Genomic DNA, 13162 nt, shown 5'->3' on the forward strand with positions numbered 1-13162 from the left:
CTCATGAATTGACGGACAGTTGGGTTGTTTCCATGACCGTGCAATAATGAATTGTGCTGCCATAATCATTCAGGTGCAGATGTTTTTATAATAGAATGTCTTATGCTCTTTTGGGTAGTTGCCCAACAATGCTATTGCAGGGTCGAATGGTATTTCTATTTCTAGCTGTTTGAGGTATCTCCAAATTCTTTTCCACAAATGTTGCACTAATTTGCAGTCCCACCAGCAGTGTAAGAGTGTTCTTGTCTCTCCACATATAACTAAGTTCACATATTTCATATAACATAAACTTTAAAATAGCAAAAGTAAATAAAGACAAATATGGTCACTCTATAATGGTTAAAGTAAAACTCCAACAATAAGACTTAATAATCCTTAATATTTATGCACCCAACACAGGAGCACCAAGACACATAAAGCAAACCCTATTTGATCTAAATAACATGATGCACCATAATGCCATAGTAGCTGAGGATTTCAACACTACACTGACTGAACTACACAGATCCTCCGAGAAGAAAATAAGCAAATAAACAATGGACTTAAACAGAGATTTAGAACAAATGGGTCTAGCAGACATCTATAGAACATTCCACCTAAATAAAGCTGAATATACATGCTTCTCAACATCTCACGGAACTTCTCCAAAATTGATCACATTCTAGGCCACAAATCAGATCTCAAAATATTTTTAAAAAAATAGAAATTAGACCATGTATCCTCTTACAACACAATGCTATCAAATTAGAGTTTAATTCCAACACAAACACCACTTCAAAATGTCATGGAAATTAAACAATCTATCGCTAGTGTTTTAAAAATATCACTCCTTTGAGTCTAATGCCATACAATCCATTCTCCTCCTTCCCTGTGTCAGGTTCACACCTTTCAGCCATTCACTCTCATTTTTTAATTCATGACACCTAAATCACTGGCTATCTCTCTATCTTATATTCTGCTATCATAGAGATAGGAACAAGGGCTTCAGAGCCAGTCTTTCAGGCTTCAATTATAGATTCACCAATTACTAGCTCTGTGAGACTGGGAAAATTACCAAAACTTTCTGTTCATTTGCTTTCACATATATAAAATGGGGATAATGATAGCATGAAGCTCATAGAATTATAGAGAGAATTAATTGAATTAATAAATTTATGTCATCTAAAAGACCATTTGGCACTTGGTAAGCACTGTTTAAGTTTTATCTAATATAATTATTGTCCTATATGGTGACTTTTAAATATTATGGCTACAAAGTTTTCAAAATCTTCGATTCCCCAATTTATCCATATTCTACATCATTCCCCTTCACCCATGGCCATAACTTATACCTTATACCTTATTATCACCCAAGAGTTTTCTCATATATAAAATATTAAATCAAAATATGCATCTCACTGATAGCATGCATTGAACAATTTTGTTCTCACATCTCTTTCTCCAACTTCACTCATTTCTTTGTTATCACTGAAATCCTAACACAGACTACTAGACATCCACTAAAATTAGTAATTACTTCTTCCACTGCAATGAAAATAGAAGACACATGACTGGACAGCTACAGTACATTCCCATCCTTTATTTGAGATACACGTGTCTATATAACAAGTTATCATCAATGGAAAGAGAGCAGAAGCCATGAATTCTACTTGTCTTCTCCATTTGCTCATTACAATTTTTCCAGTTAGAAGCAGACAATGTTGAGTCCCTAGTTACAAGATGGAACACTAGAGTAAAAAAGGTGCTATATTTCTACCAGGAATTCTTACGTTGAATTATTTTTGAGCTAGAAATATAAACTTCTACCATTTTGTATCTAACTAATAGAAATTCTTAATCCTTGGCTGTCAACCGTTTTCCTTCCTTATAGAGGTATAACCTTGTTTTCCATCACTTTAATGACTCAGCTATTCAATTTACTCATCACTGGATCTTTTTTCCTTCCAGCACATTTGCCAGATATAGTACATATTATAGTGCTTTCTCCAGATGCATTCTTCAGGGTTGTTTTCATTGTGCAGCTGCTGGAAATATCAGCTACTGACAGTTCATAGCTCTGTCAATAATCATAGATTGACATTTCCCTAGGTTATTCCCTCCTTCCAGAGTACAGTCCATAACAGAGTCTATTTGTTGAAGACAAACAGACTCTAAAATGTTTCTTTTTGGTAAATTCTGCTCATTCACATCTCAATTTAAGACAATTTTAAAGAGTCATTACAGATGCAGAGATGCCCACAGACAGAACCTCAAATTTAACTGGGCACTTTGTAATTCAGAATAAAACATTACATTTTCCAGATTTCTCTGTAGATAGGTGTAGCTATGTGACTAAATTTTGGGAAATAAGTTGTAAGTGAATATTTTGTGGGTAACTGCTGCAGATGTAACTTAAAGAAAACTGATTCAACCAGGAAGTTCCCCTTTTTGCATTTGTTCCTACTTCTGGTGATGGTAATATGGATCTAATAGATGGAATCAACTGCCATGTTGAACCATGTTATTACCTTGATAATGGAGGTCATGTACTCCCAAAAAGACAGAAATAATTTATATCTCTGATAACTGATACCACAACACCAATCCAGACTTTCAATATCTAGGCTTTGTCTTACTTGTATTCTGTCTACTTGCATCAACATGTATACTGACTTAATTCTCTCCCGTTAAAAAAAATGTTCTTGTTCGCTGTGCAGAAGCTGTTTCAGGTGTTTATCACATTTTTATACATGTAGTTTAATCAGATTATCTTTTTATGATTGTTGAACTATGTATAGCTCTGAAATTAAGCATGGTAGACAAATGCTTAGGCAGTATGGTTTGAGATATTTTGGAAGACAACCACTTGGTTGAATCTGCCCACCCTTTCACTGGTCATTAGAGTGATAAATAGGTTAAGGAACAAAGACAGCAGTTTAAATGCTACTTTATTATAAAAGATAAGTTCCCACAAAGTTATTTCCCTTTTCACAGTACAATAAAAATGTTGTGACTCAGTCTCCAAACGGGTGTGATTTAGATGAGAGATATTTTAATGGTTGAGTGCCAGCATGGTGAATGGAAACTTTGTATGGCTGCTCCAGGTTAAGAAAATGGAATGAGGATTGTATAAAAGCCTCAGGGGCAAGGAGGGGAAGCTAAGGCCAAAATACTGGACAGTGACTGATCCAATGATGGTTCCCTCCTAATCTACTATCATAAAAGCTACCAGTGAACAGTTTGTGGTCTTTTTCCCAAAATAACACTTTTTTTTCTGACCTTCTGACACCTAATAATTCCCTTCTCTTCAGCTCCCTAATATTGCATGTTCCTCGTTATATATTTTTTCTGGCAACTACTTCTCTGCCTCTTTTACCCATTATCTAATTTTGAAAACTATATCAATTCTTCAGTAAAAAATAAAAATGAAAACAAACTTTTTTCCAATGCTAAACTTACAAAGTAATTTATCACATAGGACCGTGTCTAGAGGAAAATTATTATTATTTTTTTTTAACTTTGTCTGGATTTAATGAAAGTGCCCAAATACATTCACCACCTCCTAAGCCACAACATAGTCAACAAGTGACATTCAACTTTGCTCCTATATAAGCCTCAAAGCACCCTCACATGGATCCCAGTGCTGTGGCATGGTGAGTTGTTCTGAAAATTAAACTAAGTTTGAAGCAGATGAGTCACTCCTGAGTTTCCCACATTATTCTGACAGCCATAAATCATTCAACAGCTGAGGCAATGAAGCAACTGCCAAGCAGCAGTGCAGGTCCCAGGTCCAGCAGACAGACCACTCACTTTGTGACAACATAACCTTTAAACAATATTCAACATGAACTTTGAAAACCAGTATGATTCTGACTTTTATTATTAGGTCAGAACAAATGGAGTAGCAGCAAAAGGGCCCATCATACAATCTGGCCTTCCCTGGTCCTCAGACAAGGAGGAAACTTGAGCAGGAGGTTGACTTAATGCCGCAGACTCTCAGAATCTCACTTGGACCCTAAAGTGCATCTGCTTTGTGGCATTATTCTTCATTCCTGTCTTCAGCATCCACTTTGATTTCATCCTTTGGACATACTGCATGTCTCGTTCTCGCATAAGAGCCGCTCCTGTGCTGCCAGTCCATCCCAGGGCTCTGTATTGCTGAAGGACGTGGCCCACAGCCTTCTGGTTTTTCGCAACTGTCACAGCTCTTGACAAGCCAAATCGCTGTTTGTAGTATCTCATCAAGGAACGATGACCCACTCTGGCACCAGAAGGCAGAATCAGCTCCATGGTTTTATAATTATATTCTAAGTTCTTTTCTGAGGGCAACTCCTCAGACTCAGTGACATCCTCCCCTTCCTTGTGATCTGGGTAGCTACTCCTAAATTCATAGAAATCTGCAAATTCCAAAGCAGCATCGCCATCTGTGAAGAGCTTACAGTGGCTTTTGTCATTCATGTGTGCCTGCACAGCCTCTGTGGAGTAAAAGGATTTCCCTTTCTCATTGCACCACAAGCAAATCTTCCCAACACCAACTTTCTCTCCTAAGTATTTAATCAGTCCCTTAAGATCTGAAAGATATTCTATATCAGGAATAAAGAAGCTGTGGACTTTTGTCATATGAGCCACATTCTTCACGAGTGAGCTTGAATGATGGGAACAAAATAAGCAGTCTCTTATAGGGATGGCTCCAAGGGGTGGGTTTTCTCCAGCCTTTTCCTCCTCTGCCTCATGCTCCTCCACTGCTTCAGTATCCTCACATTCCAATTCTTCATCAGAATCAATATCTTCCCAATCGTCTTCACCTAAGTCTTCCTCGTCCTCACTGCCCTCCTCCTGCTGCTTTGCTAGAGGAAAATTATTGATATAATGGACAGCATCTTTGACAACAGATGGACAATAAATGAATAAACTATCTTCTAGTATATATTCCTTATTGATACTTGATAAAGGCCAAAAACATAACTTTAAATGATAGCTAATTGAAAGCTATCCTAAGAGAGTCTAAAAGAACAAACTTCATGCAGATAACTTTCTGTTGATCAAGTTTGATTGAGTAGGAGAATAACACATGCTTTTCTTTGAATGCCTTCTTAAAATATCACTATTTTTAGCCCAGAATTTGGTTAGCATGAATCATTTTATTTACATGCATTATAATGAACACTTGTATCTGATGGGCAACAGGAAAGATTCTTATTAATTATTTGTGTGATAAAAGAAAGCAAAGTGGAAAAAGTGGAATTTTGGAAAAGGAAAACATTAAAGGCAAATGGTAAAAACTACATGTTTTCTATAGATCTACCTCTATAAAAGAAGAGAGATTTTTATTTTGCTTTCTTTTATTTTGGGGGTTGTGGTATATATTTTTTCTCTTTAACTGCCTTCTCCTTTTCTTATATTTCTTTTCCCCAAAGGCAAGTCAAAGATATAATTTTGCCAAGGGGATAAAATAAGGGTCTATCTTACACTGTTCCTGTAATGCATAATTTATTGATTGTATTTTAAAAATGTTAAATGGAATCATCACACTAATTCAATGCTACTGAAATCTAATAGTGATTTAAATGAAAGAATTGCATGCTCCCTAAATGTTCTTAAGTAAATTAGAAAAAAAGAAAATACTGTAATAGAGCATGGCTTACTTTTGACTTTTGAGTACTCTGATTTTGTACTGAGTTGGTTTTCTCTGTGCTTGTTAAGCTCTCCATATTCCTATCCCTTTGGCAATAAACACACATATTTAAAAGGGGAAGAAAGTCATTGTCTACTATCCTTTGAATTATCTGCTCAGAAGGGACCTGAGCCAGCTGTGATTCTGGTATCTTATGTATGGCATAATAGTTAAGAGAACTACATCTACAGGCAGCCTGTCAAGTTCAAGACCTGGATCTACTATTTATTAAGTCTGTGAACTTGGAGGCCAGTTATATCTCAATTTCCTCACCTATACAATGGGGATATGATGTCATCAACTTAATAGGCCACCGTGAAAATTAAGTGTGATATCACATGTCAAATAAATGTTAGATCACTAATGGGTCTAGTGATTTCGGTGGTCTAGTTAGGTATCAAAATTAACTAGCAATGGTGTTGGAAACATGATAAAAAGTTTTTTTCTTGTTGTTATTGTTGTTTTTATCATCTGTTGGCTGTAACCTTAATCAGACAGTTTGTCTTGTTCCTGAGTTGTTCTACAGTGGGCATTTCATGTAAACTTTTCAAAAGATAACATCCACTAAGTTAGGTAATTCATATATACCTAGATAAGTTTACTCCAGTAACCCCAAATAAAAATAAACATTTATACACATAACTTTCATTCTTCCTTTTTATCCATTCATTAAATATTAGTTAGAAACTTTCATCTGTCAAGCCCTTTTATAGACTGTTGAAAGGCAATAATTTCTAAGATATAGTTTGTGAACTCAAGTTGTTCATAGGAAAATAGAAAAGGAATATTAAAAAAACACATAATTTATCAAGTGTTTATGATGTGCTTGACTTAAAGATGAAGTTACTTGGCCTGTCAGTGTCTTAAAACTAGTATGACAATTTGGAGGAAGTGGTAAATTTGTTATTTGAACATAAACTGTCTGGACTTCAAAGATCATACACATAAGCACCACTACTATATTGACTTTATAAACATATGCAGTTGGCTCTTGGAAAAACTGGGAATGAAGGAAACTGACTTACTGTGCAGTCAAAAATTCATGTATAACTTTTTACTCTACAAAAATTTAACCACTAATGGTCCACTGTTGACTGAAAAGCTTACTGATAACATCACAGGAAAGTAACACATATTTTTATGTTATGTAGCATATACTGTATTCTTACAATACAGTAAACTAGATAAAAGAAAATTTTATTATGAAAATCATAAGGAAGAGAAAATATGTTACTATTCATTACGTGGAAGTGGATCATCATAAAATTCATCATCTTCATTGTCTTCAAACAGAGTAAGCTGAAGAGGATGAAGAAAAGGAAGGGTTGGTCTTGCTGTCTCAGGGGTGGCAGTGGTGGAAGAGTTGGAGGAGGTGGAGGAAAAGGCAGGAGAGATATATTGAAATAAATCCACATATAATTGTAGCCATGAAGTTCAAATCTATGTTGTTGAAGGGTCAGCTGTAATTTCAATACAATGAAATTTATTTCTAAATCCTGCAATAGTTTTAGCATCAAGGCTTCAATATTGATGCAAATCAAAAATGCAATACACTTTACTATAGCTCCAAAGAAAATTAAATATCTAGGAGTTTATCTAACGAGAGATACAAAAGATTTATATAAGGAGAACTATGAAACACTAAAAAAAGAAATTGCAGATGCTTTAAACAGATGGAAACTCTACCATGCTCATGGCTAGGAAGAATCAATATTGTTAAAATGTCAGTATTTCCTAAGGTGATCTACAGAATCAATGTAATTCCCATCAAAATACCACCAGCATTCTTTACAGATCTAGAAAAAACAATCCTTTGCTTTGTATGGAACCAAAGAAAACCACGCATAGCCAAAGCAATCTTAAGTAAGAAAAAAAAACTGGGAGGGATCAGTCTTCCTGACTTTGAGCTATACTATAAGGCAATAATAGTAAAATCTGCCTGGCACTGGCACAAGAACAGAAACATCGATATCTGGAATAGATCTGAGATTCCAGAGATCAAACCATCTGTATATGGTAACCTAATATTTGATAAAGCACACAAAAATATACTATGGGGAAAAGATTCTCTCTTCAATAAATGGTGCTGGGAAAACTGGTTAGCAATATGCAGAAGAGCAAATCAGGACCCTAACCTCTCACCCCTCACAAAAATTCACTCAAGATGGATAGCAGACCTAAACCTAAGACACAAAACTTTAAGAATTCTAGAAGAAGATGCTGGGAAAACCCTATCAGATATTGGTCTAGGCAAAGAATTTATGAGGAAGAGCCCCAAGGCAATCACCGCCACAGCTAAAATAAACAAATGGGATCTGATCAAATTAAAAAGTTTCTGCACTGCCAAGGAAACGATCATTAGAGCAAATAGACAACCCACAGAATGGGAGAAAATATTTGCTCTCTACACTTCTGATAAAGGACTAATAACAAGAATCTATCTAGAACTTAAAAGAATAAACAAGAAAAAATCAAACAACCCCATCAAGAAATGGGCAATGAAAATGAACAGAAACTTCTCCAAAGAAGACAGATTAATGGCATGCAAACATATAAAAAATGTTCTCAACATCTGTAATCATTAGAGATGTCACTTAAGTCAGGTGAGAATGGCCTGTATGAAGTTTGCATTTTTTATACCTAGGACTATATGAGGAAATTTCCAGGCTGGGTCATCTGTTCCCTTGTGATAACAGTTTGTAATCTTGTCATAGATAACTCCATTAATGCAGCCTACAGCCCAGGAGATATGTAATTTTGAAACACGCAAAACAAACAAACAAACAAACAAACAAACAAACAAACAAAAACAATTGTCTACTGTTCACACATGGCCAAATTTCAATTCTCTTACAATAAAGATTTATAAAGAAAGTAGAGAAGCATGATCTTTTAACATATTAAAAACCACTTAGCCTCTGTTAACTTAAAACAGTAATAAAGTTTTGTAGCAGAGTAAATACAAGCTTCAGCTCATGATTTGCCCTTTGTCACATAATAAAATAATCGCCAAATGGATATTCTTTTCAGATAATCTTCTTTCGCCTTTAAATCCTGCCAATAGAAGAATTTGGACCTTTGTAATTAATGGCTTAATATCCCTATTTTTTTCTTTCATAGATTCCTCATTATATCTGATTACACAGTATATAGCAGAGTCCAGACACTTTCCCTCTAGAATATATGATTTTTTATTTCTTGATTTTCCAAAGTACTGTACCACCTGAAAATTTCTTTCATCAGAGTTTTGTGGACAAGAAACATCACCAAACAAACTCAAGAATTTTGATATGTTTCCACTTTAACACAGTGGTTCTAAGCACATTTTTACCACCCATTCTTCCCCAAACCCCTGTGTAATGACAGGAAGTAAAAAGTTACAAAGGAACTAATCTTATAACAGAGAGAGGGAACATAATCATCATTTAATGAGAGCATAGTAAGAGGATAAGTAAAGCATAGTATGTGCAGAAGTTTGGAGATGGGATCCAATAATTCCAGAGAAGTACCAGAGAAGCTCTAAATGAGTACCAAACATAAGAGTGATATGAGGTTGAAAAAAGGGCTGCATCACTAATATCCCTACACACACTCACACACACACACATACATGCCTCTTCTATAGTGATTGGAAACTTGGTACTTACCAGCAGGCAAAATAACTTTTAAGTTTATTTTTAAGAAATTTTAATAAAATACCCTCAGAGAACTATGGCTCCAAACGTGGGATATGGTATACTTGAATAAAGATCTCCTTATTCTGTTACTTGAACTCCCACAATTTATCCCAAACTATACTAATGTGCTGGTATACTCCACACACATGTACCCTAAATGAAATCTATGGTATGCAAATGCAAATTAATATATTTTACCTATGTACACAGAGCTATACTCAAACTGCACATTAGGAAAAAGATCAGTCATGAAAAAAGATGAATACACAGTTTAAAAAATGAAACCAACACCAACTACCTATAAAAATCAAATTAAATCATTCTTAAATATGAACAGTAAACTCATTATCAGCACACACACAAAAAATGTGCATAATATTTGACCATAAAAATCCTAATAAAAGGGAAAAAGAAAATAGGGCCTAAGAAATTACCACAAAGTTCGGTGACAACAGGAATTGATAAAGTAATCAGCTTCAAACTCCTGTTCCCTCACAGAAATATCAAAAATAATGAAAAACTATGTCAGAAATGTGAAAAACAATAAAATATTTATTGCAAAGCAAAAACGCAGCAGCTTAAAAATAGTAGAAGAGGTTTTTTTGGTATTTTTATTTGCACTTGGTTCATCAGCTATTTGGCTCAGTAGTGATCTTGAAGACAGCAGCTCATATTCGCAGTGTGGGACCATGGTTCCTGGTTCCTGACAAAGCAGAAGACAATATTTACAAATTAATTGTCTTATCTATTCTGGATTTTGTCTACGGGATACCTGAAGAAATTAAACAAGGTGCTTATCTCTGTTTTTTCTTACTGGTACCTTACTCTATGTAAAAGTAGCAGGCTTTCCTTAAAAATATTGTAAGGTGATAAAAAAAATCCCCAAAGCTACCTGAGGCAAAGGATTACAGTAAGAAAAATAATAGAAAACCTAAGATTTTAAATTTATCATTAAAGTGAATAGACAACCTACAGAATGGGAAAAATATTTGCATATTATACAGCTGATAAAGACCTGATAAGTAGAATCTAAATAGAACTCAGGAAAATCACTAAGGAAAAATCAAACAATCCCATTAAAAAGTGGGTAAAGGACAAAACCAGAAACTTTTCAAAAGAAGATAAACTAATGGCCAATAAACATATTTTAAAAATACATTCTATAATAAAGACATCTGCATTCAAATTTTTAGAGCAGCACAATTCACAGCTGCAAAGCTGCTGAAAAAATCCAAGTGCCCATCAATACATGAATGGATTAATGAAATATGGTATATGTATTCAATGGAGTACTACTAAGCTGAAAAAAACAATCATCTAATAACTCTTGTATTGTCCTGGATAGAGCCTGGAGCCTATTTTTCAAAGTGAAGTATCACAAGAATGGAACAAGCACCACATGAACTCACCCTTAAACTGGCACTTTTTGATAAACACTTATGTGTATATATTGAAGTCACATTCATAGGGTGTCAGGCAGGTGTCAGGGGAGGGGATGGGTAAATTCAGACTTAAGGGATGCAGTGCTTGTCGTCTGGGGGACAGGCACACTTATAGCTCTGACTCGGCCAGTGCAAATGCAATTTATGTAACCACTGTTTGTATCATTGTAATATACTGATATTAATAATAATAGACAATCTAATGAAACGACTCAAAGAGCTGGAAAAAGAAGAACAGACCAACACCAAATCCAGCAGAAGAAGTGAAATTAACAAAATCAAATCAGAACTCAGTGAAATTGACAACAGGGAAGCTATACAGGAGATTAATAAAACAAAAAGTTGGCTCTTTGAAAACTAAACAAAATTCACAAGCCTTTGGCTAGGTTAACAAAAAGCAGAAAAGAGAAATTTCTAATAAGCTCCATCAGGAACAAAAAACGAGATGTCGGGAGGAGGGTGGAGCAAGAAGGCGGATGAATAACACCACCAGACAGAGTGTCTCTGCAGAAAAGACAGATTCTAGCAGAAATTAGAGGAAAGAAGCAAGAAGACGAGCATACACCGGACGAGGGCCGGAAGGAGGGGTACCTGAGACCCCGGGAGACTCCACAGGAGGAGGCTGCAGAGGAGAACTGGAGGCTGAGACCGCCGGAGCAGCCCGGAGACCAGCGGCAAGGGTAGGTGGATTTGCTGTTTCCCCTCCCCTGCATTTGGGACTGCTGGTGGAGAGACCTGCGGACATCAGCCCAGAGACCGACGCCGCCAGCCAGCGGTGAGCCTGTAGCAGACGTGGCAACAGGTTCCCAACTTCCTCCGGGCACCTCCGTGTGCACAGACCATAGCCGCAGGACAGACTCCATATTGCCTCCTCCTCCCCTCTGCGGACCCTACCCCCGGCTGTCCAGAGAGACAATAAAGCCACCAGCCAGAGGCACCTCCAGGGAATGGGACCTTCCCTTTGGGATCCTACAGCTGACTCAGGGGAACTCAGACTGTGAGCTCCCTACCCGCCCGCAATCCCAGGTGCTGCTGGCACCGTGTTCCCAGGAGAATGGTGCCGACTCAGAGGCTGAGAGACATAGACCCAGCTTGGGCTCCTTTGGGTGAATTGGGACTGGAAATCCTCACCCTGAGGGGGTTACAGTTTGAACTCTGGGACCCAGAGGTCGGACCTGCAGACCAGATCCCCTGCACCGAGGGCTAGCATCACCTGGGGCACAGAAGGGTTATATGTGAACAGCCTACTGAGGTGTGTGTGCCTCCAGGGGCGGATCGGCCTCCTAGAGGGGAACCCTCCTCTCAGGAAGAGGACGTGCGCCCAACTCCTGTGCAGGGAAACTCCTCGCCGGCATCATACTCTGGGGAGGCCTGGTGGCTTGTGGTCTGGCCTGCTGGCAGAGGCCCAGGTAGCTGCTGAGTTGGGGAGGGTGGAAAGAAGCTAGGCCCACTCCAGACTGTGGGTCTCAGAGAGCCCCACCTCCACACCCAGACTTTCTGGCTGAGCTGGACCATTCCAGCCCCGCCCTGACAGCTTTCCCTGGAAGCAGACAACAGAACTTTGACACCTGCTAACTGCCTGAGGGAGGCTTACCCAACCCAGCTCCGCCCAGAACAACAGCTGATAACAGGACACAAAATCAACAGCATAGCCTGTTCCTCCAAGCAAACGCCACCTACTGACAGGGATGGCATCTTGCACAGCCTTTCCACGGAACCCACTGACTCAATATACAGGGAGTGGTCCAATTTCACCCACAGACACCACCTAACGCCCCCGAAACTAAACAAGGTGTGTGAATACCCAAACAATAACTTAAGGAAAGAAACAACAACTGATCGACATGGGAAGAAATCAGCGAAAGAACTCAGGAAATATGAAGAACCAAACGGAAAACACACCCCCAAAGAGGAGCACCAGCCCCCTAGAAACGGACACCAACCAAAATCAGGCAACCAATATGACAGAAGAGGAATTTCGTATGTGGATCATAAGAACACTCACCCAGCTGCAACAACAACTCAATTACCAACACAAAGGAACCACAAAAAGTCTCCAGGATATGGGAAAAGAAATAGACACAATGAAGAAAAGTGTAAATGAACTCCTGGAAATGAAGAATCAATTCAAGGAACTACAAAATACAGTGGAAAGGCTCAAGAACAGGGTAGATCAAACAGAAGAAAGAATCTCAGAGCTTGAAGATAACACCCTCCAATTAAATAAATCAGTCACAGAAATAGAGCAGAGAAACAAGAGAAAAGAGCAAAGCCTACAAGAGCTGTGGGATTATGTGAAGAAACCTAATGTGAGGGTCATAGGCTTACCAGAAGGGGAAGAAGACAACACTCAAGGGTTGGACAAGCTGCTTGAAGATATAATAGAGGAA

At 37.7% G+C, this 13162-nt stretch overlaps 1 pseudogene; it reads right to left on the reverse strand.

Moving 5' to 3' along the window:
• Positions 1-3836: 3836 nt before the first annotated feature.
• The window catches only part of LOC105856796 (cytoplasmic 60S subunit biogenesis factor ZNF622 pseudogene), a 76632-nt pseudogene continuing 67306 nt past the window's right edge, over positions 3837-13162 (reverse strand).

Source organism: Microcebus murinus, chromosome X, assembly GCF_040939455.1.
Source record: "Microcebus murinus isolate Inina chromosome X, M.murinus_Inina_mat1.0, whole genome shotgun sequence".
Classification (NCBI taxonomy): domain Eukaryota; kingdom Metazoa; phylum Chordata; class Mammalia; order Primates; family Cheirogaleidae; genus Microcebus; species Microcebus murinus.